This window comes from Myotis myotis, unplaced genomic scaffold, assembly GCF_014108235.1.
Source record: "Myotis myotis isolate mMyoMyo1 unplaced genomic scaffold, mMyoMyo1.p scaffold_m19_p_16, whole genome shotgun sequence".
NCBI lineage: Eukaryota > Metazoa > Chordata > Mammalia > Chiroptera > Vespertilionidae > Myotis > Myotis myotis.
Genome location: NW_023416320.1, coordinates 9,759,603 through 9,784,864, shown reverse-complemented (window position 1 = coordinate 9,784,864; position 25,262 = coordinate 9,759,603). Strand labels below are relative to the sequence as shown.

General features: G+C 43.8%; 1 long non-coding RNA gene across 2 annotated transcripts; it reads left to right on the top strand.

Annotated features, from left to right (window-relative positions):
- The first annotated feature begins 1,195 nt into the window (after positions 1-1,195).
- LOC118670700 lies at positions 1,196-21,903 on the top strand. Of its 2 annotated transcripts, XR_004972452.1 has the most exons (5): positions 1,196-1,318; positions 3,397-3,541; positions 12,593-12,668; positions 16,198-16,416; positions 21,802-21,903. It is a non-coding gene; the product is annotated as an uncharacterized LOC118670700 (long non-coding RNA). The 2 variants fall into 2 exon arrangements; XR_004972453.1 differs by lacking the exon at positions 12,593-12,668.
- Positions 21,904-25,262: the final 3,359 nt, after the last annotated feature.

Here is a 25,262-nt window from a genome sequence, read left to right as displayed (position 1 = left end):
CTACTTAGTAGTGAGGGGGATCATGGGAATTACTTTAAGAACTTTCAGAGCTTCAGTTCCCTCTTCTGTGAACCGGGAGTACGAATGGCCCTAACCTCACAAGGTTATGTATTTATTTTAAATGGGGATTTGATTCGTTAATACAAGGACAGTACGTAGCACAGTGCTGGTATCTAGTACATGTGCAATATGTGAGCTCTTAGCACCGTAATTGTTAGTCTTGTTTCAAGTATCAGTGTTGACTCAGGTGTTTGTCACATGATGTTTCCACAGGCATCTCTATTTACCCACGTGGTGTTTGGAAGCCCGGGGTAGGGCTCCATCCTTGTGAAACTCCACCTTGTTAGATTCTGCCTGTTATTCTAACCTTTCCCTGATAAGTTGGGTCTCTGGCTTGGTGAGACAGTCTATTCCATGTTTCTCCCAAATTTGCACCATGGCCAGAGTTTAAGGACTCTCAATACCAAAAGGAGGGAAGCTTTTGTCTTCCCTTTGCCTCTCTTGAAGGCTGGCAAATGGAGTAGAGAATGTGAATGAAGAAACATGAAATCGGTGAACTCAGAAGCGGAGAGTGGCGGTGACCAGCTCAGCGCTGGAGTCAGCAGCCCTGGCGGGAGCCTATACTTGCCTGCAATGCAACATCGCACAGTTAATGGAGGGCTCCAGCCTCAGTTTCCTCATGCATTTAAACGGCGTGAGCTCTACCTTCTGGGCTTGTGGTGAGGACTCCATGAGCAAACACATGTCTGGCACACGCAGACTTGAGCTGCCCTATTCACATTGCTATGGTGGTATTTCTCTGTGGTCCTGAGTCTGGTCATGTGGTCCTGACACTAAGAACAGGAGTTTGCAAGAGGCACTGGTGTCTGGGGATACCAAGTCCAGACCTGGAAGCGGTTCCTGGGAGCAAAGAGAAGGGGCTGGAGAGAGGGCTGGAGGATCTGATGGCCAGTGGAGCCAGCTGACAGTAACAGCAGCAAGTGCGGGCCAGCTCATACAAGCGGCCCTTTGTTCAGCCCTCGGCCGGCACGTTGTCCTCCAACACTGAGGCTATTATAGCACAGGCCTCCTGAACAGCACACACCATCCCAGCTGCCAAGGTCAGGCACACGCAGCCAACCTTCCCCAGCTGTGGTCTGGCCACTTCCCCGCTCATCTGTGGGTGGGGTGCTTAACAGGGAGGGCCAAGGGCCAGGGTGTGGGGGCTTACGGAGGCCGGATCTTGGTGTGGCAGCCACAGAAATGTGAGGAAAAAAGGCACTTACTTTTAAAACTTGGAGTTGGGGTCCCTGAAGAGAGTGGCAATAAAATGATGGGGGTGAGTTGCCAAGGGAGTGGCTGCTTGGGCTTCTGAAAAGTATTCTTTTTGGGTGAAAATAAACAGCTTTCGGTGCTAATTGAAAATTAATCAAGGGATTCCGATCTTTGTGTAATTAAATCCTTTATAAGGATCAAAGACGCTTCTGCTAGAGAGGCTTTGAAGGCCTGGAGGGGAGGCTCTCGGCATGGACACTGGAGATCTTGGAGATACCTAATGGGGCTTACTCTGTCGGGACTTAACAGCAATAAAACTGAAGCAAAGTCAGGGAGGATCAGACCAGGTGTTCGTGTCTGTCTGGCCCCACATTGGCTGTGTGGCTGAATGCTGCCAAGGGTGCACACCTCCCCGGGGAGAAAGTCCCTTGGCTCTCCCACTTGTTCTGATGTGGTTCGGAGGGAGGGGCACTGCACCCCGAAACACAACTGTGCCCCAGGCTCATGCTTCTGCCTCAGAACCTGTCCGGGAAGCGAGAGCCCATCAGAACACTGAAGCCTTGGGGATAGATGGGCCACTCTGTCACAGGGCCAAGGCACCAGAGGCCCTCTGTTTAATAATAATAATAATAATAATAGTAATAATAATAATACTAAAATTTAAAAGTAGGGCATTGGGTTGGCTCTTGGGCTCTAGGGCCAGTTTGCATCTTTCCTGAGTCTTCACTTTGCTCTGTGGTGACAGCCTGTTCCAGAAACCAGATTTCCCGATGGCGGCTGGCTTCCTGGCCCTGCCTCTTGTTCCTGGGTGGCCGGGCTGCACCAGTGAGGGCCTCTCCCTCTCCTTCAAGCTGCTTCTGGAGCCTGAACCAGTTCTCTTTCCCACATCTAACACGTTGCTCTTAGTTCTGCCTCCATCCTCACTTTCATTTACATTTAACCGTGAGAATGCCCCACTCACAACCCTCCTGTCTCTTAGGTGGATCGTTATTACAGCAAGTTCCTAAGTGGATGCCCTCTCTTTTTCCTTCAGTCCATCCTTCACACCAGAGCTGTTTTTTTTTTTCTGGAGCCCAGACCTGATCATGTCAGACCACATACAAAAATCCACAATGGCTCCTGCTGGCTACAGCATAATACATTCCTGAGCCTGCCTTCAGCCCCTCCTTAATCTGACTACCGTCCCCTTGACCCATTTCCCCTCTCTTTTCTTTTTCTTTTTAAAAAATATTTTTAATTGATTTAAGAGAGGAAGGGAGAAGGATAGAGAGAGAGAGAAACGTCAAGGACGAGAGACAATCATTGACTGCTTCCTGCACACCCTAACTGGGGAACAAGCCCACAATCCTGACATGTGCCCTGATCTGGAATTGAACCATGTCCTCCTGGTTCATAAGCTGACACTCAGCCACTGAGCCATGCTGGCTGGGCCACATAATTATTACTATTGTTGCTATTAAACCCAGTGAGAGACTAAATACATACACTCATAAAGTAATGTATGTCTCAGAGGAGAGAAAGTCAGTTTCATCCTGCTGGGCCATGTCCTCTGCTCCCATGGTGGGGGCCGCCTTGAGAGCTAACCAGGCACACTCTAAATATAATGGCTTAAAACCCTGTGGATGCTCACAAACCCCCAGGCCTCCAAGGAGAAGGATTTTTATTTTTTTTAATATATTAACTAGAAGGGAATGGAGAGAGGGTCATAACATGTTTAAGTGTACTACTGACTATATTACTGACCCATATTACTTTTTTTAAACAGCATCTCCGAAAATTATTACCATCTCAGAAACAATTCCAAACAATGTTGCAGCTGGTGTGTTTGCTGTCATCAATTCTGAGGGGTATTGCTATCTACGGGCCACATACCCCAAAACTTCAGCAATAGAACAGAATGGAACAGCACATGATTACAGTAATCTAGGATAGGCTGTTAGTGTTAGAGTGACTACAGACCAGATGTAGTTGAGAAGGAAGAGTGATACCAGGGTAGTGTCTTTATTAAGGTACTTTATAAACATGAGCTTATCATTCCACCCCGGGGAACTCTCTAAGATAGCATAAGCTCCAGACACCAGACTGAGAACTCATTTCGGTCGGGACTTTTATGCACTTAACTAATTTTTCACTCTGTTCCAGCACCCAGAACATGCCTGGCACAAATGTTTGTTGATGGAACAAATGAATGAATAGGTTGCCTGAAGTTGTGGGAGGTCTTCACCTCCACTGGACAATCTCCAGGGGGAACACCAAGACCAAAGGAAGTTCAGTGCCCTGTGGGTTGGTGAGTAAAAAACTGGAAGCCTTTAATCCCAGGAACATGGGAACAGAGGTTGCATTCATTCACTCATTCATTTGACAAATGTTTGCTAAGTCACTACTAGAGATAAGGTAAATTCAGGCTCTGTCCTCTTGACACTGAGGAGAAAAAGAGAGGAAGGCACAAGACATGCCATGGGATGACAAAGGAAGGATAGCAAGTCCAGGCCTGGAAGCAGTCCGGGAAAGCTTTCATGAGGAATGGGCATAGGAGGGATGGTTGGAGGTCTTGACCAGGTAAAGGGTTAAATGGAGATGAGGGCAGGAATAGTCAGAAAATGACGGTGTTTGGTACACGAGAGACACGGGCCATGTCCGGCCAATGTGGCTGGAGCAGAGATAATGACAGGACGATGGTCAGAGCTGAGGCTGGCAGGGCCTTGCCTTCTATGATAAGGAATATCTCTTTATGCCAAGAGCAATGGGGATGCATTGAAAAATTGAAGCAGGAAGAGTTTCAAGGCCAGATATGAATTTAGAAAGCTCACTCTGGATGGCATGGGGAATAGATGGAGGGGGTAGAGACTAGAGGCAAGGAAGCCACTCAGAAAAGGAGCCATTATGTTGACCAAGAAACAGAGGACAGATTTAGAAGCTGTTTGGATGTCCTTAGTGATTAGTGGTGACTGGGACCCAGGAGGAAGAAGGGTGAAAGCCATCCACGAAGAATGAAAGCAAGATTGGTGCTCCCTTTGAGTACGAAGGAGACATTTTTCACTTTTAACTCTTTGCAAAAGCCACCTTGTGACTCATGGGCAGGACCGTGAGATGTGCATCCAACATACAGGGGCCCATGGAAAACGTTGGGAGCTCCTCCTCTTGCCTCATCCCCGATCTTACCATCATGGTGGCCTTGGAGCAGCCCTCACACTGGGAAGAAGTGGGAGCAAGGACCCCTCTGATGGGATTTAGGAGGCTTTGAGGTCTCTGATGCTGCCTCCCACAGATGAATAGGGTTAGGAACGGCAGATGAGGGCTTTGTAGAAAAAGAAGCAGTGGAAGTAAGTGACTTGGATAATCGAGGCCTTGGTCTTCTTGAGAATTGGAGGCAGAAGACATGCATCCAGTCTCCATTGGGGTGAGCTGAGGAAAATCATTTAATCTCCAACACTAAACTGTCATTAAAATCAACACAAAATTATAAGGATTTACACAAATCTGCGAGTCATTTATGCCCTATGAATTTCAGTTTTCTCTCTTATAAGAGGAGAATTAACATATCTGCCTGTATGTGTCTTGAATGAAACAAATCACCTGTACTAATGCTTTGGAAATACAGGATGAACTATGTACATGTCAGAAACTTGTAAGGCTCTTGCCAGCTCATGGATTGAACATGGATGTTATAAGTCAGACTGACATGGATTTGAGTCCTGGATACACTACAAATGAGCTGTTGGCAAGGGTGGTAGGTGGCTTCTAAGACGGCTTCTAGTGATTCCCACCTCTTGATATTTACCTCCTTTTGCATGTGTGTAGGGGGTTGGACCTCGTGACTCTAATAGATAGAATCTGGCAAAGGCGATGGGCCCAATGCCACCTCGGGGATTAGGCTGTAAAAGACTGTTCTGTCTGGCTTACATACGCTCTCTGACTCTGATGAGGCAAGCTGCCATGTTGTGACAAAGAAGTTCATGTGACAAGGGATTGAGGGCGGTCTTCAGCCAACTGATGTGGGACTGGGACCCTCAACCCAACAGCCCCTGAGAAACTTGATCCTCCAACAACCATGTGAGAGCTTAACAGCTGATCGTTCTCATGGAGCCTTGACATGACTGTGGTTCCAGTGGACTTGACTGGGCCTGTGAGATATCCTAAGCCAGAGGACACACTAAGCCATGCTGAGGTTCTTGACTCACAGCAACTGTGAGATGATAAATGTTGTTTTAAGGCACTAAGTTTTGGGGGAAAAGTACGAAAATAAATACAGCAAGTTATTAAATTTCTCTGAGCTCCAGTGTCCTCCTCCATAAAATGAAATCGTAATACCTAGTTGTAGGAGTTATAGCAAGAAGTCAGTGAGAGCCTTGGCTGGTGTTTCTCAATGGTTAGAGCATCCGCCCACACACCAAAGGGTCATGGGTTTGATTCCCGGTCAAGGGCATGTACCGGGGTTGTAGGTTTGATTCTTGGCCCCGACTGGGGCCATGTGGGAGGCAAACAATTGATGTGTCTTTCTCAAATCGATGTTTCTTTCTCTGTGTCTGTCTCTATCTCTCCCTCCTCCCTTCCCCCGCTTCCCACTCTCTCTAAAAATCGGTGAGAAAAATATCCTCAGGTGGGTATTTACAACAGCAATAACAAAAAGTCAATGAGTGATTGTGTCTAAGCCAAATGCATTGCTGGCACAGCGTAGGCACTTAGTAAATGGTTGTTGTTTTTATTACGTAAAGCAGCAAAGCCCAGGGAGAGCTGAATGGTACTCACAACTGGGGCATTGGGTTTAGGGCAGTGACTCCATGGCTGCCCTATCATAGCATGACCACACTCTACTATTCATGTTTGTTTGGTTGTGTGTTTTCCCCCAGCTGACTTCGAGTTGGATGAGGATGTGGGTAGATGCATGTTGTGTCACTATGTTATCTCCTGTGCCTGGCAACACTCAGCAAGGGGCCATTAAATAAATAAAGAATTGAATTAGCGAGAGAGTTGGGAGATTCCTGGCCCCATTGGGATGTCTGGTCCTTGAAGCAGCTGGCGCTTAAAGTACCAGCAACAGCATGGGGGCATGGGAAAGATTCAGTGTCAGGGCCAGGGAGCTCAGTGTCAGGGCCAACTCCGATGCGCATTCGCAGGCGCTCCCAGCTGAGCTTGCTGCACTCTGCAGCAGGTCACGACCTCTCCAGCCTCAGTTTTCTCATGTGTCACGTGGGGGTAACAGCCGCCCTGACTTCCTAATGGGACCCCTGCGAGGATTGAGCAAGGTCATGAATACAAAAGTGCTTTGTAAACTGCAAACATGATAGCTGTCAGGACTGTTAGTGGGAACTGGCGCTACGATGGCCATTCATCTTAAGGGGACTATTGTTCAATCAGGCATGTTTTGACAGACTTAGCGAATGTTTTTGGATTGTAAACAGAATTTATGGGCTAATTTCATACAAAAAGCAATATTCTGACAAATTTTACTTCTTCATTATCTGGAACAGGTAATGGAATGCTTTGTTTTCCCTTTAAACTATTTTTTTTTTAATTTACCTTTGTGCTTAGCATGTTTGGATTTGCAAATGGAAATGTGTCCTTATTACAGATGAATTCTTTTTTTTTTTTAAATATATTTTATTGATTTTTTTACAGAGAGGAAGGGAGAGGGATAGAGAGTTAGAAACATCGATGAGAGAGTAACATCAACCAGCTGCCTCCTGCACACCCCCCACTGGGGATATGCCCGCAACCAAGGTACATGCCCTTGACTGGAATCGAACCCGGAACCCTTCAGTCTGCAGGCCGACGTTCTAGCCACTGAGCCAAACCGGTCAGGGCTACAGATGAATTCTTTAGCGGTGGGGATGAGGTGGTTTTGCTTTTACAATGTGTTGTTGGTAAAATTTGGCTCTAAATATTTGTTTTGTGCCTATTGACATGTGGGTAAGTGCTGGTATTGGCTAAAGAAACAAAGGCTCTTCAGAGCAGCCCTCCATCTGCACTCAGTCTGGGTTGAACCCAAGGAACCATGTGTTCTGCCTTATGGGAAACACACCCCAGGCCCTAACCACACGACCATTTCTGCCTCAGAGAAACCCAAACACAGAGAAGGCTGAGCCAGTTTCCTTGGAGCAGGTAATTTCCAGGCCCCTTCCCATCGCATCCCAACTTCCAAATATATGGTGTCCCAAAATTTACACAAGATTTGCAATTCTTGCGTGAATTTGGGGACACCCTATACATCTTCCTCTTCACATTAGACGTCTCTGCCCAGCCTTTTACAAATTGCGCTCTCCCTGAAACGAAGGCACGGAGTAACATGAGCATGAGTTGGGGAAACATAGCATACCATAACTCCCTCATGGAACTAACTTTAACATGATTTAGATCAAAATAAACATCATCAAATCAGAGTTAATTGCTTCCTATTTCTTTCCTATATTTCTGTAATAACAATGATAACCTTCTTTCCCTCCCACCCCAATCTAATACCACACACAGTTATTAGAATATTATTGACCATATTTCCTGTACTTTACATCCCCATGACTATTCTGTAACTACTCATTTGTACTTCTTAATCCCTTCACGTTTTTCACCCAGCCCCCCAACTCCTTCTCCCACCTGGCAACCGTCAAAGTGTATCTATGAGTCTGTTTCTTCCTGCATGTTCATTTATTTTGTTTTTTAGATTCAGTTATTGATAGATATGTATTTATTGCTATCTTATTGTTCACCTTCTTTATCTTTTTTCCTTCTTCTTCTTCCCAAAGAAGACCTCCCAATACCTCATGCAATGCCGGCCTGGTGGCATTGAACCCATCCAGCTCCTTTCTGTCTGGGAAGCCCTCTACATGTCCCCAGATTCCAAATGATAGAATAATAGCCCTGCCAGGCCCAGCAATCCTGGCTGTAGATGGATGCCCCTCACCCCCCCGGAACACTTCATGCCAATCCCTCTGACCTGCAAAGCCTTTGTTGAGAAATCAGTGGATAGTCCCATGAGAGCTCCCTGTGGGCAACCAACTGCTCCTCTCCCACTGGTCTCAATTCCCTCCTTGTCCCCAACCTTCTTCATTTCAACCATGATGTGTCTTGGTGTGGGCCTTTTTGGGTTCATCTTGTTTGGGACTCCTTGCGCTTCTTGGGCTTGTATGTCTATTTTCTTCTCAAGGTTAGGAGTTTTCATAATTTTTTCGAATAGGTTTTCAATTTCTTGCTCTCTCTCTTTTTCTTCTGACACCCCCATGATGCGAATGCGGGTATGCTTGAAGTTGTCCCAGGGACTTCTTTTACATTTTTGCTGCTTTGACTGGGTGTTTTTTGCTTCCTTCTATTTCAGACCTACTTTCTTACCCTTTAGTTATTTGTACACTTGTCTCTCTCCCTGGTTACTCTAATATCTGAGGGTTCGCACTGGCTTTTACAGCTCTGCATTTCTGCTAGGCCCAACACAGTGCTATGGATGAAATAAGTGTTCAATAAATGTTTTTGTAATAACTGATAGAATCATGACTGCTGAATCATCTAGAGTGGGCCAAAAAAGGAGAACATAGAAAAGGGTACAGAGAAGCAAATGAGTCATGTTTTTAATGGGTCAGAATCAGGACAGTGATAGGGTGAAAGCCCCACCTCATTCAGCTGTTTCAGGCAGAATTTGATGTCAGTGGGTTCTATTTAGTCATCGCTCCCATAGGTTTGGCCCTTTCCAACCACTTATTCAGTATTATATAAACATGGTCTGTTTGCACTTTCCTGCCTGGGGACATTTCTTCATCCACACAAATCCCTTTTAATTTTTTCCCTCAAAACATGAGTTTGTTTACTGAGGGAAAGTAATTTAGAAACTGCTCATCTTGATTTGGAGTTAATGAAGCCAATACACAGCCAATCTTAAATTACCAATCAGATGATTATCTCACAATAACATTGTTAGTCTTTGGCCAGGCACCCAATTTAGGACATGCTTTTCCCATCTGTGTCACCAGCCACCTTCTCTCATGCTGGAGGTAGAAGGTAATCTTTGGAGGCTTTGAATATACTCTCAGGCTCCCCATTACTCAGCACGTTTCCCTTTGCTGTGCGGACAAACCTGAACAAGTGGCCAAAAGGACTTTGACTCAGATTTGCCCAAGAGTCAGAGTAAAGTGTAAGTCCAGTGCTAACTCTCTTCTGGGAATGTTATCAGCACAGTTTCTCTGCCTCTCGGCTCAGCTACATGTATCTGGGGCCCCAAGTGTGAGAGAAAGAGATGGCTTTTCCGACAATAATGCTGACCGCCAAAACATGCAATTGCCAAAGGAAGGGGAGGCAGGACTCCACCGGGTTTTCTCATGGGTTGAGAGAAAACATTTGGGAGTGAACTCAAGCTAAAGGTCTTTATTCTGAGTACTAACCCCAATGCTATGTGGAATCCATAGGGAATCCTTCACAATTTGGCCATGACATGAAACGCCTTGGGACACGCACAGACGCCTGGGTCTGTTTTCTGAGACCCAAGTGTCATTCACTGCTGAGAAAGGTAAACAAGCCCAGCAGATATGATAAGAGGACTGACACCAAGGGCCATTCAGAGAGCCCATCTGGGGGAAGCAGAATTGGTAACGATGATCTTTGCTAAAAGTGATACCTGTTAAATTGCTAGTTATTGACAGAGATTCATGAAGCATGCCAAAGACATTTGAATTAGACTTTATTTTTTGACTCCAGGAGTGGGGGTGGCATGTGGAGCAAGAACATGGACAGTGCTGGAAGCCAGAAAAGAAGGCTCAGAAACCCTAAATGTCAGAGAAGAAGTGAGGGGAACGAGGTGAGGACAAAGGGAGGTCTCAGGGAGCCACAGAGATAAGCCAGGCAAGGAATTCCTTAGGCAAACAAGTGAAGCACTGAATCATTTCATGTGAAATGATAGTTGGAATTACTGAAAGGAGTTTAGGGAGCAAAGCAGAAAATCATTAGCAGAAATTAATCATCCACCGCTTTCAACACTAAAAATTATATTGACCTACACAAACCAAAAAGACCATAGAAGAAGCCAGAAGCACAGCTCTGGGGCCTGAGGGCTCCTGAAAGGGCCTGCTGTCCTGGCAGGCAGCCGAGAGCTGCGGCCCGGTGGGCGGGGTTGGTCTATGGTGCCCTGGAGGAAAGAGTATCACAGATCTTCGTGTAGCTGAGAGAGGGGAAGAGAAGTGCAGTTCTAACAGAGGCCCCGGGCCCCTTTGTGGAGGATGCAAGTGATGAGCTCAGCTCCCGGCAAGGAGAGCTGTTCGGTTTGGCCCCGGGTGTCCTCCTGCAGAACCCTGTGGGCAGAGAAAAGGCACACACTGTGCCTTGTCGGACACGCTGACAGGGCCAGAGGGGCCATCATCCCAGGAACTGGACACAATAGGACAACACTGTTTCCATGTGGAACAGAGCCCAAGGCTGGCCTGTGCCCTCCGGTGCACCCAACCTCGGGGTTTTGAACTCTAGCTGTTCCGTTAGGTGTCTAGGCAGCGTCCCCACACCATGGAACTGTCTGACAAACCCTTTTTCTCTCCCAGGGGTTGGGGAGGAATGCGATGGGAGCTGCTTGGGGTTCTGGCTACCTTCCTGGACATGGTGCTGTTGGGCTCACAACTGGCATGAGGGGGAGAGGAGTGAAGTGCCTAGGATGCAGAACGTGGGGAGGCACTGCTCTCAGCATCGTTGAGGACGCACAGTTGGCACCTCCTTACATCTGGCTCTGGTTGAGTCAGTATCTTGCTCCACATTGGGTAGTAACCAAGGCAGTCTGGAGCCCATGTTCCTGTCTGGTGTCTAGAGAAGCTGTGGGAATCTGGGCATCATCAGGGTGGGAGGGAGTTGTTTTGTTCTCTGCCACTTCCAGACTCCTAGGAAGCTGTGGATACCATTGAAGAAAGGGCTGTTAGGGACCCACTGCTATGGTGCTTCTCTGGGCAGAAAGAAGTGAGAAATAGGAAGACAGCTTTAACCAGTGCGAGCTGAAGGGAACCCCAAAAGGACATTTATTCACATTAAAAGTAACTTCTCTATTCTTTTCTTATTATAAAAATAAATGCATGTCCATTAGCTAGAGTTAAAAAATGAAAAGCACCAGTAATTTCAACTCCCAAAGTGACCCATTATTTCCATGTTAGTCAGATTTTCATCTTTTATCACATTTTCCTAGTAACAATGATGATGAAGACGGGGCTGATGGCCATAACGACAAACATATGATGAGAGCTTATTTCTAACCATGTCTAACCCTTTGGTTTGTAATTCAAGAGCTAATAACATTCAAGATTCTATTGAGACTTTATTTACAATTTTAATGGGAAATGTTTCATGGATAGCCTTTAGGCATATTTATATTGGTAAGGCTAGGGAAAACCTGTCTATGTTGTTGCCTGTAACAGCATCTGATCTTATAAAAAACTGAGCAACCCAATGAGAATACATGGGCACTACCTCCGGTTCTCCCTCCCTTCCTTCTCTCTCTCTCTCTCTCTCTCTCTCTCTCTCTCTCTCTCTCTCTCTCTCTCTCCCTTTCCCTCTCTCTCAGGTTCGATCCCCAGTCCTGGTCAGGGTGCATGTGGGAGGCAGCCAATAGATGTGTTTTTCTCACATGGATGTTTCTCTCTGCCTCCTCACCCCCTGCTCTCTCCCTCCTCCCTTCCACTCTCTCTAAAAATCAGTGGGAAAAAAAATATTCTCAGGTGAGGATTAACAAAAAAATAAAACAACAAAACAAAAAATAAAAAAAGAAGAAGAAGAAAAAGTAAGGCCCAAACACAGACCTTTTACCCTGGTGGGGTTGGTAGGAACTGCATGGCAGTCTAGGTAAAAGGACAGCCAGGTACTGGAGAAGTCTGGGAGCGAGAGCCAGGTGGACACCATTCATTCAGTCACTCACAGGCTCATTCCCCTGCATCAAGCTGTAGCAGCAGCACAGTGACTGCTAATTGAGTACTACTCCGTGAACCGTGAAACGTCAGACAATAACTCCAGTCATTATCAGTAGGAGTTTTTAGCTGCCGGGAATGTCCAGGGAGGTGAAGGTGAAGCAGAGGATGATCTGGATTGAAGAATCAACCCAGACAGTGAGTGTGAGCCTTAGAGGAGATGGTGATGAGTAGAGAGTGGGCACGGTGGAAAGAGATTTATTGTCACAATGGACAGTTCATTTTAGATGTTGAGATAAATCCATGCTGACTTCCCACTTTAGGTTGCCCTGTCTGATGGCTAATTACTGCTTAACCTTTGGTGCCTGACCACTTGAGTTTGAACCACAACTTGGCTCTTTACCTGCTCTATTAGTTTGCTAGAGCTGCCATAACAGAATATCACACGCTGGGTGGCTTAACATCAAAAATCTATTTTTTCACAGTTCTGGAGGCTGCAAGTCCAAGATCAAGGTGTCGGCTGATTTGACGTCTCCTGAGGCCTCTCTTCTTGGCTTGCAGGTGGCCCCCTTCGCCCTGTGTCCTCACATGGCCTGTCTTCTGTGTGCATAAATTCTTAGTGCCTCTTTTTGTGTCCAAATCTCCTCTTCTCATAATGACACCATCAGATTGCATTAGGCCCCACTCTACCGGCTTCATTTTCACTCAGTCACCTCTTTCAAAGCCCTGTCTCCAAATACAGTCATGTTCTGAGGTACGGGGAGTTAGGGATTCAACATATACATTTGGGGTGGGGCACCATTTAGCCCATAACACCTGCTGTCCAGTATTGGCAAATTACTTTCTCTAAGATTTAGCTTCTGTGCAACTGGAGAGATGTTAATAAGTAACAGGTATCAATGCTTCCTATGTTTTAAATACTTTACATCTCATCATCTTAATCCTCCCAATAGCTAAAAAAAAGTTGGTATTATTATAATATCAAATAAAAACACAAGATGCCCGATTAATTTTGAATATCACGTAAACAATGAATACCTTTGTTTTTAGTGTTGTCCCATGTAATATTTGAGGCATACTTACACTAAAAATTATTGTTTATCTGAAATTCAAATTTAGTCAAGTGTCCTGTAATTTATCTGACAACCGTATCCCCTGAAACCAGAAGAGTCAGTCAGAAGGGTCAGGACAGCGCCCGCGGGCGAATACCGGATTGCCTCTTCTCCTCTCCTCTGTGGAATATCTCTCCTCTCTACTGTGGCACCGAGCTATAGGTCCTGGGAAGCCAGCCTCGACCCGAGTGGCTCCTGATTTTGGAAGGAATTTACTTTCTCCCACTCTCTATAGCTTCTTTTCCTCTGTCACAGGTGGTGTTGGCTTGAATAAGCTTTTCCTTGCATGTCAATCATAAGACCAGAGACTCGAATAGGAGTGTGGGGAAAGATGGCCAACGGCCCGCTCTAGTTCAATGCTACTGAGATCTCCCTAGTGCAGGAAAAGAAGACTCATCCAATAACCTCTCTTTGTCCATCTAAGTCCTTCCTTCAGGTTTGAACTCCATCTTCAGGCAAGAGTAAAGTGCTTTTTGCCTTGCTTTGCTTTTCCTCACGTGGAGGCTCAGCTCTCCCTTGGGGACTTTGAGTGAAGGATTAAGAAAAATTATTCAAAACTTGGAAATAAGCAAAAAGATTGCTGCATGACCTTTCAATGTTGTCTAAGGCCATGTTACTTAAACTGTGGGTTGCTGACCATCGGTGTCACCTGAGAACTTGTTAAAATGCAAATTTTCAGACTCAGCCCAAGACCTCAATTTCTGGGGGCAGGGCCCAGCCCTCTGTATTTTCATAAAGTCTGAGAAGCATAATGGTCCTCTCCCTCTCTAGGGAAAGGCAACGTAGTTCTTACCATGAAGTTGGGCTCAGACCTTTGACAATACCAGGAGGATGGCGATGATTTCATTTCCTGTCCAGCGGAGAAGACAGCCCCACAGAGCATGGTTTTACCGCTCTCTTGGAGACTGACCAGTTTGTATCTGAATCTGCAGCCTCACCTCAGCACCCCTTTCTTCCTGCACTGACTGCAGAGTCCTATGTTCTCATTTTCTCTTTTGATCCAGCACTGCCACCCTCCTAGTTCCTTCCTTCATGAACTGAATAACACTGTGACATGTGCGTACTTATCTCTCTATATGAAAATTAGGTTTTTAATATTTTGAGAACTATACTCTGACAGGAGGATAATTGAGGGAAGGCAGGACTCATCTCTTCTTCAGACTCCCGGCCAACTACTGTCATAACCCTCTCTGTCTCAATCAGAAGCTATCGGCTACAAACAACAGAAGCCAACTCAAATTAGCACAAATGAGAGGGAATTTATTGGAAGCCGATAGGCATCTCAAGGGACTCCTTTGTAGGAAGAGTAACGAGGCACCGAGGGAGTGGAAAACTGTCAGGTAGTCTCTATATTCTCTCTCTCCAAATGCTCTCTGGCCCCTGGTTTTCTCCAGATAATGAGGATTATCTCTGGCTTCTTTTTAGACTAGTTCTCCTGTTTACTTTGCAGCATGAATATGGCTTAAAATGGATCTGCATGATCTTCCACCCCAGGAATCTAATTTGTACCTGACGAACCCATCCATCAGCTGGATGTGGGTCACATACCCACCTAGCTTGGGAAGGGGAAAGAACCACACCGTCAGCTTGCCCATTCACCAGAAACGGAGGTCAGAGCAGCTATTCTAAGAAGCACCACTGGGCAGGGGTGGCAAACTCATCTCTGATCTCTACCTCTACTTGGACTGTTTGGAGACTAAGGACAGAATATGATGAAAGAGGCTTTCTTCCCAGGCTTCCTGCCTTGGACCTGAGAATTCTCTTGGAACCAATTTGGCTCCACCAATCTCTTAGGCCTGACAAATAGGAAAGCCACCTCTGGGCTTCTGAAATGCGCAGGATGCAAGCTGAAGAGAGGCGAATTTTCAGTTAAAACTCTGAAATGCTGCACAGACAGTGTAGCTCAGTGGTTGAGCATTGACCCATGAACCAAGAGGTCGCTGGTTTGATTCCTGGTCAGGGCATATGTCCAGGGGGTGTGCAGGAGGCAGCCAAACAATGATTTTCTCTCATCATTGATGTTTCTATCTCTCTATTCCTCTCCCCTCTTCTTTCTCTAAAAATCAATAAAAACATTTAAAAATCTCATAAAAAACAACAAAAAACCCCACTCTGAAATGAAACCTAATAAAAATCTCCTAGTTAGTTAATTGATCTTTGAAATAATTATGTTATACTGGCATGCGTGTTCAGCCAAGCTTTTAAGTTAGAATAACACTAGCTGTTGTAACAAATAAATCCCTAAATTTCATTGGCATGGCAAATAGAAGTTTATTTTCCACCGACCGCTACATAAGTATAAAGCAGGTATTTCTGGTAAGTGGGTAGGAATTCTCCAATTTGTTCAGGTCTTTAACATTTTTTGTACGTTCTTTATTAGATTTATAGGTACTGAATGACTTTGATGCTATTTTGAGAGTTATCTTTTAAAAAATTCCTAAGAACTCTGCTTAACTTTTCACCTCATAGCTGTTGCTTTGTGTATAGGGTAATTTGAGAATCAGCATTAGAAAATCTCATTAGAAAATCCAACAGACAGAACATTGGGCCCATTTATCTGTAGTTTCCTTTCCTCCAGACTCTTAAGACGTTAGGCACTGATTTATTGGTACCTAAAACTCCAACTTTTATTTCTGTCGCCCCATGAAACTACCAAGAGCTCTGAGAGGTCACTTTCTGCTTGGCCCCCCGCCCCTACTTTATTTACAAATCAGAAGGAAAGAAGGTGAGGCTCATGGAAATGTCCTTCTCTTCTCTCTGGGGTCTTGGCCTATCAACTTTGGGCGGCCTTGATTGATTGATGCAATCTTTAAGCAGCTGTTTTGTAATAGTTTATTAAGCATTTATAGTTGTTCCTAGTGGCGGCGGGGTGGGGTGGGGTGGTGGTTTGATAAAGGATACTCCATCAGAGTTGGAAGTGGAAGTCCTCTCTAATCCATTATAGTAAGATTAATATTTTTTTATTTGTATAATTGCAGGTTCAAAGCCATCACGAGAGAGACATTTTTGATGTATGCTTCCAGCATGACAACTTCACATAGGATGTAATAAAACAGCATGTGCAACAGGATCCTCTTTGTTTTGTCAGGGTGTAACGACTGCACAGAGTTTTATGCTACTTAGAAAATGGCGGAGATGACTTTTCATCAGAACATTTCCTAAGTCACTTTAGGGAACACAAAGTGCAGTTTTAACAGGTGCTCTGTAGAAAAAGATTTTTTTTTTTTGGTTCAATTACTTTGGGAAGTGATAGTTAAACAAAATTGTTTATTTCACAATGTCCCTGAGTCTGGGGTATGTTATGTGCTTTGCAAGTCTCCAAGAGGGAGTACTAGGATGCCAAATTTCCTAACTATTTTTGATCAAAGAACTCTTTGGGGAGCAATTCATGGTGAAACTATTATTTCACATAATATAGTTTGGGAGACACTGGTTTAAGAGGAATGAAAGCTAAGTTAGATTATTCCTGGCCCTGACTCTGACATCTATTAGCTGCAGGACCTATTATATGACATTGCATCTCTGATCATTAATTTCCTCATTTGTAAAATAAAGAGGCTTCACTTCAGAAAGCTAAAGTCTAGGCCCGTGGTTGGCAAACTGCGGCTCGTGAGCCACATGCGGCTCTTTGGCCCCTTGAGTGTGGCTCTTCCACAAAATACCACGTGCAGGCGCACACGTACAGTGCGATTGAAACTTCGTGGCCCATGTGCAGAAGTCGGTATTTTGTGGAAGAGCCGGTATTTTGTGGAAGAGCCACACTCAAGGGGCCAAAGAGCCGCATGTGGCTCGCGAACCGCGGTTTGCCGAGCCGCAGTTTGCCGACCACTGGTTTAGGCTTTTCTCTTCGACGACATTGCCAAGCATATTGCCAGTATCACACAATAGTCTCCACAGTCCCAACTGTCATAAGGGCCTATTCCTTTCTATTTAGTGATAAAGCCCTAGAGTGGTGGTTTAAATATTGAAATGAGTATACTATCTTTGACTCTGAGTCAAATTACTAAACTAAAAAGACAATGTCAGACACTCTCACCTCTTAAGGTATACAATACGGTAACCTGTAGAAGCATGGGGAGGACATGGTTTAACTTACTGAAAAAACCAGAAGGGTTTATGACATTTTGTGTAGAGTTGCTGATCCTGGTGAACTTAATATTTGTATTGTGTTTTTTCCCATGAACTTATAGGAAAAAGAGACAGGAGAAAGCTCAGGGTAATAAGATGGGGGAACTAAAGGACTAGTCTCTTCCTCTTATTCAAGACTGTGGAAAAAATTACTTGTCTCAAAACTTGGCACTAATCAGAGGAAAAAACAAGTTCTCTCAGAATTTTTAGTCATAAGCTCAACCTCACATGCTAATTGGAAGCCTGAGTTAATATAGGATTGCAACTGAACAAAGAATTTAATTTAAAGAACACTGAACCAAGCATTTAATTTAAAGTTAGACTGAAAATGATAGTGTGACCAGGAGCATTAGTAGAAGCTAACTTAATCATCTCTGGAGGAGCCCATCCATCTTCCCAGGCCTCAAACGATTCCCAGAGACAAATTGCGAAGAAAAATGAGTGTCTCATAGTAAAAGAATCAGAAGGATATAAGGCACCACCAGATAAAAACAGACTTCAGAAACAGACCTATAGATATTCTAGAAATTCCTGATTATAATTGATATAAGAAAAGCTTGAAAATATGAGCACTAGAAATAACAGGCAAGTAACTTTGAAACAGAACAAACTAGAACTGAAAATGATAAATATAAAAATTGAAATTAACATACAAGTGGTATGTGTTTAATAATATATTAGATATGGCTGAACATTAGATTTCTCAATTGGAAGAAATACATTTAAAAAAAAAATCTGAAAGCACTCCAACAGCAAGTATCACAAATAATGAAGTATTAAAAATATTTCCTTTAATATCAGAAATAAAACTAGAGGGCTTACCACCTCCACTTCTATTTCATGTTGTAATAGCAGTCTTAATTGGTTCAGTAAGGGGAGGAAGTAGGATAGAAATAAAAGGACCTTAAAAGTGATACTAATCGAATATAATAGTCTACGTAGGCAATCCAAAGGAATCAACAGATAAATTATTACAATTAAGAAAGTTTAGCAAAGTGGCTGGATAAACAATCAGCAAAAGTGAGAACCAAAACAGCAACATAGCAATTGAATTCATATTGATCAGCAATACATTTATAAAATGAGATTAAAGATCATAATAGCACCCCAAAATAAGAGGTAACTAGTAATAAATCCAAAAAATAAATCCAAAAAACTTTATGGAAAATATAATAGATATGTATTGAAAGATAGTAAAAAGGCCTAAAAGTGGATATGGATGTAGATGAGTACACACACACCAGTGTGGGTCTGGGTGTCGTCATGGCAATACCAAGGGTGACAGAATCCCCAAACCTGGTCACTGCATACATGAAAGGGTTGCAAATACCAGTGAAATCCAGTTGGAAAGACTGTCAGACTTTGAAAGAAAGCCTTGAGAAGTTAAACACCTCATATTGTATCGATTCAGCTTCTGAGCTACTCAAATCCCAAGATTTTACAGAATATTAGGCCGCATCCAGGCTTTAAATATGGCTGCAGGAAAGCGGCTCTCTTCTTTCTAATAGAGAAAGCAACGCTCAGTCTTGGACAAATAGAAAATGATTTTGGAAGAGACACTTGCTGTTAATGGCAGACCCCTTAGCCTTGCGGCTTGCTGTAACAGGGCTGAATTGCAGCAGGCGTCACAGGCTCTCCCTCCAATTACTGTCAGATGAGGCCTCATCAGACTCCAGGTGCTTTGCTTCAAAGCCATCTGTTGAAAAGGAAATCATACTTGAGGAATGAAAAGGGGGCCAGCACAAGCCCTAATTTAGTGAATGTGGCCATTGTCACGGGAACACAAGCCCGGTGAAGGGCATGAAAGTCCTCTGGCGCCCTGAGTCCTGTTCCTATGTAGAAGTTATCAGAGTGTTATTATTACCCATTGAAAATCAACAGGAAGAAAAGCCAGGAGCCCGCAGCCCATTCAGACGAAGCTCAGTGCATTTAATCACAGAACTGTCAGCCTTAGTGTAATCACAGCCAGCACAGGCGGTAAATGGCATTTCAGAAATGTTACTGTCAGGTCCTGCCTTCTCCCAGCCTCTGTGGCTTGCTTCCTTCCGCAGCTGAGATGATTTAACTCCCACCAGCAGGTTCAGCTCCACAATATTTTCCAGGAAAAGGACGGCGAATATGCCTGCCATTACTCCCACTTTTCTACCCAAGATCGACATCCCCAAGGGATCACCTCCTTCATTTCTACTAGGCCCAGAACACTGCAACCTGAGAGGCCTCCTCAGAGGGTTCCAGGCAGCTCTACCCAATGGCCTGGGATTGGCATGCAGGAGAAAACTCATTCGGCTTCCCTGCTCTTGGACTAATCCGGATGTAAAATACCATAAAGAGAGCCACTTAGGACTCCAGCTCCCACATAAAGTCAGCCATTCTGCGTAGTCTGTCCCTGACACTGTATTCCTATTATTACAACTGGCCTCTGCTCCCTCCTTCCATCCATCCATCCATCCATCCATCCACCCATCCAACAACTACTCACTAAGTACTTCCTGTCGATAAGTTACTATTCTAAGCCCAAAAGGTATAGTATTTCTATTCTAATGGAACTTATAGTCCAGTGGTGGAGACAGATTACAAATAAACAAACCAGATAGTAATAAATGCCAAAAAGAAAATTAAAGTGGGACAAGGGTATACACACGTGTCAAATCTGATTCAGTTCACAGTTTGAATACGCGCGGATGACTGTACTTCACTTACACCTCACACTGGATTAGGTGCGCCCTTAATCCAGTCTGACTGGTGTTCTTATAGAGGAGAAAAGACACAGAGACAGACACACACAGGTCAGGCAAAATCAGAGGCAGAGTTTGGAGTGAGGCCTCTATAAGCCAAGCAAGCCAAGGATTTTGGGGAACCCCCCAGAAGCCAGAAGAGGCTGGGAAGCATTCTTACCTAGAGTCATTGGAGAGAACATGGTCTTGCTGACACCTTGATTTCCAACTTCCAGCCTCCAGAACTGTGAGGCAATACATTTCTGTTGTTTTACGGCATTTAGTTTGTGGTGCTTTGTTATAGCAGCCCTACAAAATTGATATTCTTTCCATCAGACCACTCGATCAATCCCAGTCCTTCACATTGAGTAATGACCTTGCTGATTGTCTCCCTGTCTTTGCACAGGGATGGCACAAAGGCTAGTGCACAGGGCACAAGGATCATCAATCTTTTGAAGCTTGAGCTGCAAAGGCCCCTCACTAACGAGGCCCATTTTAAGGACATGGAAGGGTCTCCATCTTTGTGTTCACATGATTATACATTTTCATAAAGTTTTCAAAATGGTATTTTAACCACAATCAATCAAGAGAACTGTCGTTTTACTTCCCAACTTTCCCTGGGGTCAGGTTCCCTTGGTTCATAGCTATGAACCTTTCGGGATTCTGCTAAGAGGATGTAAATTTGGAGATACATTTAGTTTGGTTTAGTGGGATATATTAATGTGTTTTTCAGCCACTTGCATGCATAGTTAAGTTATTGCTAGCTCTCCCAGTGTAGATGACTTTATGAAATTCCCCTCCCACTCACTGTATCAACCCAGCAAAGTGACACAAAAGTGCAGGCCTACCCCTGCATCTAGGGGGGAGGTGTATCCAGACACTGTTCTGTGAAGAATTCTTTGAATCTTGTGTAGTATACTTGGAGAATTTGGTGCTCATCAACTCCTCGTCAAAATGGAAGTTCTCTCTTCTGTCAGAAATATACTTCAATAATGTAATGTATACAACGATAAACACTCCTTACATGTTTATATTGTAACTAGTGGCCTGGTGCATGGATTTGTGCACTGGTGAGGTCCCTTGGCCTGGCCTATGCCCTCTTGCAATCCAGGACCTCTTGGGGGATGTCTGACTGCTGGTTTCAGCCCAATCCCCGCAGGCCAGGCCGAGGGACCCCACCAGTGCACGAATCTGTGCACCAGGCCTATAGTATGCATATAAGATCTTTGGTTAATCTCTTCCACCCTCCCCATTTCTCTCTGAGATTCATCAGTCTGTTTCATGTTTCCATGCCTGTGCGTTGAGCATCTGCCCCCTGGTGGTCAGTGCATATCATAACTACCAGTCCAACAGTCAAATGGTCGATCGGTCACTTAGGCTTTTATATATGTAGATGAGGGTCTTATAAACAGAATTTAATCTGAATTCTTGTGTTTATGGGACACAAACCAGTAGACTACTATAAATGGTGTGCCCATTCTGCATGTAATGGGTATGCATATTAGATTGTATTTTTGTGAATCTAATATATCTTATAATCAAGAAATGCCCTGAAATCTTACAGGTCAGTATGAAAACAAGTAGATAAAAGTTTTCCCAGACTTGACAACCCTAAAAATGAATGTAAAATCACCAGTAATTTGTGAAACTGAAAGTAACATTTCAAACTATTATTAATACAAATCAACTTCTTTTTTTTTTTGGATTGAAGAAAGATTAAATTTTCTGTTTTCTCTCTAGAAAAAATATCATACAATTGTTATTTCGTGAAGGGTTAATAAGAGAATATGGAGCCAAAAACTGTGGAGGAAGGAAGTAGGATGTGCCAGGCAATTGTTTGGTAATAATATTAGAGTATATTTCTGAATTTTGTGATACTGTGGTATTAGCCCACTTTGTTATATTTGCAATTTGTTATACTTTTTTTCTCTCTCAGTCTACAGTCTAAAGAAACATTCACTTTTGTACCAAATTTTATATTTCTCATTTTTCTTAAAGAGGGCCCTCTCCCTAATTATGTAAGTCAGATCTGCCCATGCTAATACATAATTACGATTGACATGATTTGTTTACCAAGTTTTATTAAAAGCTAACTGCAGGCAGAGCAATGTGTAGATGCTTTATGGTATAGTGCTAAAGTGAGAAGAAACCATGGTTGGAGTTAGGGGTCCAGAGGTCCAGTTCTAACTCTCTCAGAGAGAGCTATATGGGAATAGGCAAGTCCCTTCCCCTCTGTAAAACTTGATTTTTTGCCTGGCCAGTGTGGCTTACCTAGTTGAGCATCATCCCATGCATCAGGAGGTTGCCAGTTCAATTCTGGTCAGGACATTTGCCTATTTTGTGGACTTGATCCTCAATACAGGGCATGCAGGAGGCATCCAATCAATGTTGCTCTCTCATCGATGTTTATATATCTCTCTCTCCCTCTCCCCTTCTCTCCCTGAAATAAATAAAAACATATTAAAAATAAATAAAATAAAACTTGGTTTCTTCTTCAGTTAAATCAAGTTTGTATTTAAGCTCATCTTCACTTGATGATTTTATGAACATGCATTTCAGAGTTAGACCAAACATTAATATTATTTGTAAATAATGTTATCACCATCTGGCTGTTTCTGCTGACTAGGAGTTTATGACCTGCGGAGCCAAGGTTGATCTTTGGTTTGTAGTGATTGGCAATGTTTGTTGGCAGTTCTCTTCCTTTGTTTCAAAGGTTGGCTTACATCTTGGGCCAAATGAGCCCATTTCTGATTACTGATTTGAAGTTGTGCCTGCAGGTTACCAGTCCTGATAGGTAGGTTGCCATCTTTGTTTTATTGATCCTCTGACAAGTCCTGCTCAGGGGACCTGTGTTAAGTCATACTCCTGCCTGGCTGTCTGGGGCATGATTCCATGACTTTGTTTTCATGGACCCTAATAGAACACTTTATTTGATGTTTTGACTATGCTGACTGTTCCAGATGCTGGCTATGATTTCTGTCACAGGGATAGTGTTTATTGACATTGTTCTGTAATTCTTTGGTTTGCTAAGAAACCATCTTCCATATAAATGTCAAAAACAAAATTTTCATCAACCAGCTAATGCTTATCTTCAACAAGAAAATTAGCAGCTTGTGCTCCAGTCTACACTTATATTTTTGTTTTCATGCCTTGGTTAATCAATGATCATTTTATTCATTATTCACTTGTTGATTTGATTCATTCTCCCCCCTTTCCACCAAAGATTAGAGTTGTATTTGTGAATGCAATAAGGAATTCTGAACACATCAAAATGTCAGTTTCTAAACCTGGCAAGATCATAATTTGTATTTGGGTTTGATTTTGGTTTCCAAAGATAACTTAAGAAGGTGTCAACAGCCTTAATAAGGTCAGTTACATAAGCAGGTGGTTTGGGAACAAAATGTCAACATTGGTAAAAAGCTGCTAATCTGGTTATTTGAAAAGGTGTCTTAGCTGTGGCACATACCTTCTCAATGAGAGCTCCTGTCCACTGTGACTGTTTTGGAAGATTACACAGAGTCAGTTAAATGATTAATTTACTAACTCCCTCCATAAATATTTGCTAAGGCACTGGATGAGAAGCTGCTCACCACTCTGCAGAGATGATGCAGTTCCACAGAGGGAGCATCAGAATGAAGAAGATGAAAGTTATGGGTCAGCGTGACCCAGAAAGAGAAGCCATGCCTTTGAAGCTCCACCTCAAAGATGGAAAGTTGATAGATGGTGTTGATCCGGGCTGACTTGGCAGAGCACTGAGGGAGCAATAGAAAAACAGCAGCTCAACCCCAGCACGGCTCTTTTGGGAGCCAGGAGACATGGACTCTATTTAATGAAGAAAGTGGTCACTTGGTTGCTACTACAAAAAGTAACTAAACATAGGGATGAGTCACAAAAGCAGTGAGACAATAGAAATCATATGGAACAAACAGCACAAACTATAGTCATATATCAATCTATTTTTTCTATCACTATATAGATGGGTTAAATTACTAGGAGTAATGCAACAACAGTGCTAGATTATGTGGAAAGTGTCCTGGACTGGATATTTTACTAATTAATTAAATAATTCAAATAATAATTTATTTTTTATTTTAAAGAGAGGCCCAGAGAGAGGGAGAGGGACGGAGAGAGGGAGGGAGGGAGGGAGGGAGGGAGGGAGAGAGAGAGAGAGAGAGAGAGAGAGAGAGAGAGAGAGAGGACTGATTTGCTTTCCACCCACTTAAGCATTTATTGGTTGATTCTTGTATGTGCCCTGACTGGGGATAGAACCTGCAACCTTGGCACCTTGGATCGACGCTCCAATCAACTGACCTACCCAGCTAGGGCTCAAAAAATAATTTTTAAAATAGATTTTTATAGATTTCAGAGAGGAAGGGAGATGGAGAGAGATAGAAACATCAATGATGAGAGAGAATCATTGATCGGCTGCCTCCTGCACACCCCTCACTGGGTATCAAACCCACAACCCAGGCATGTTCCCTGACCAGGAATCGAACCATGATCTCCTGGTTCATAGGTCAATACTCCACCACTGAGCCATGCCGGCCTGTTCAAAAAATAATTTTTATCAAGCACCTGCTATGCACTAGGCCATTGCTAGGTGTTGAAGAACCCAAGATACATAAAACAGGGCCTGACTGTGTGAAGAGACAGATGAGTAAACCAATACTACAGTGTAGTTTGCAGTGCATAATGACAGAGCACTTGTAAAGCACCCAATTCACTCTGGTGAGGGAGAGTGGCCCAAACTGTAGGAAGCCTACCCACCATGCTCCTCATTCATCCTGGCCAATGGAATACTGCTGTTGTCCTGTGCGGCAGAATGCACTCAAAGAAGAGAAGCTTCCCCCGAGTCATAGGCAAACCACAGTAATCCTTTCTCTTTGCCAGTGCAATTGGTCTAGGGCCGTGGTCAGCCCTTTGGCCCCTTGAGTGTGGCTCTTCCTAAGCCTTAGGAGTGCCCTAATTAAGTTAATAACAATGTACCTACCTATATAGTTTAAGTTTAAAAAATTTGGCTCTCAAAAGAAATTTCAATCGTTGTACTGTTGATATTTGGCTCTGTTGACTAATGAGTTTGCCGACCACTGGTCTAGGGTGAGTCAGTGACCCAGACCTACCTAATGGGACCAGAGGGGAATTTGCTGGGAAAGATTTTCTTCTCTTAGATATATGAAAAAGAGATGTTCAAGGGGAAATTG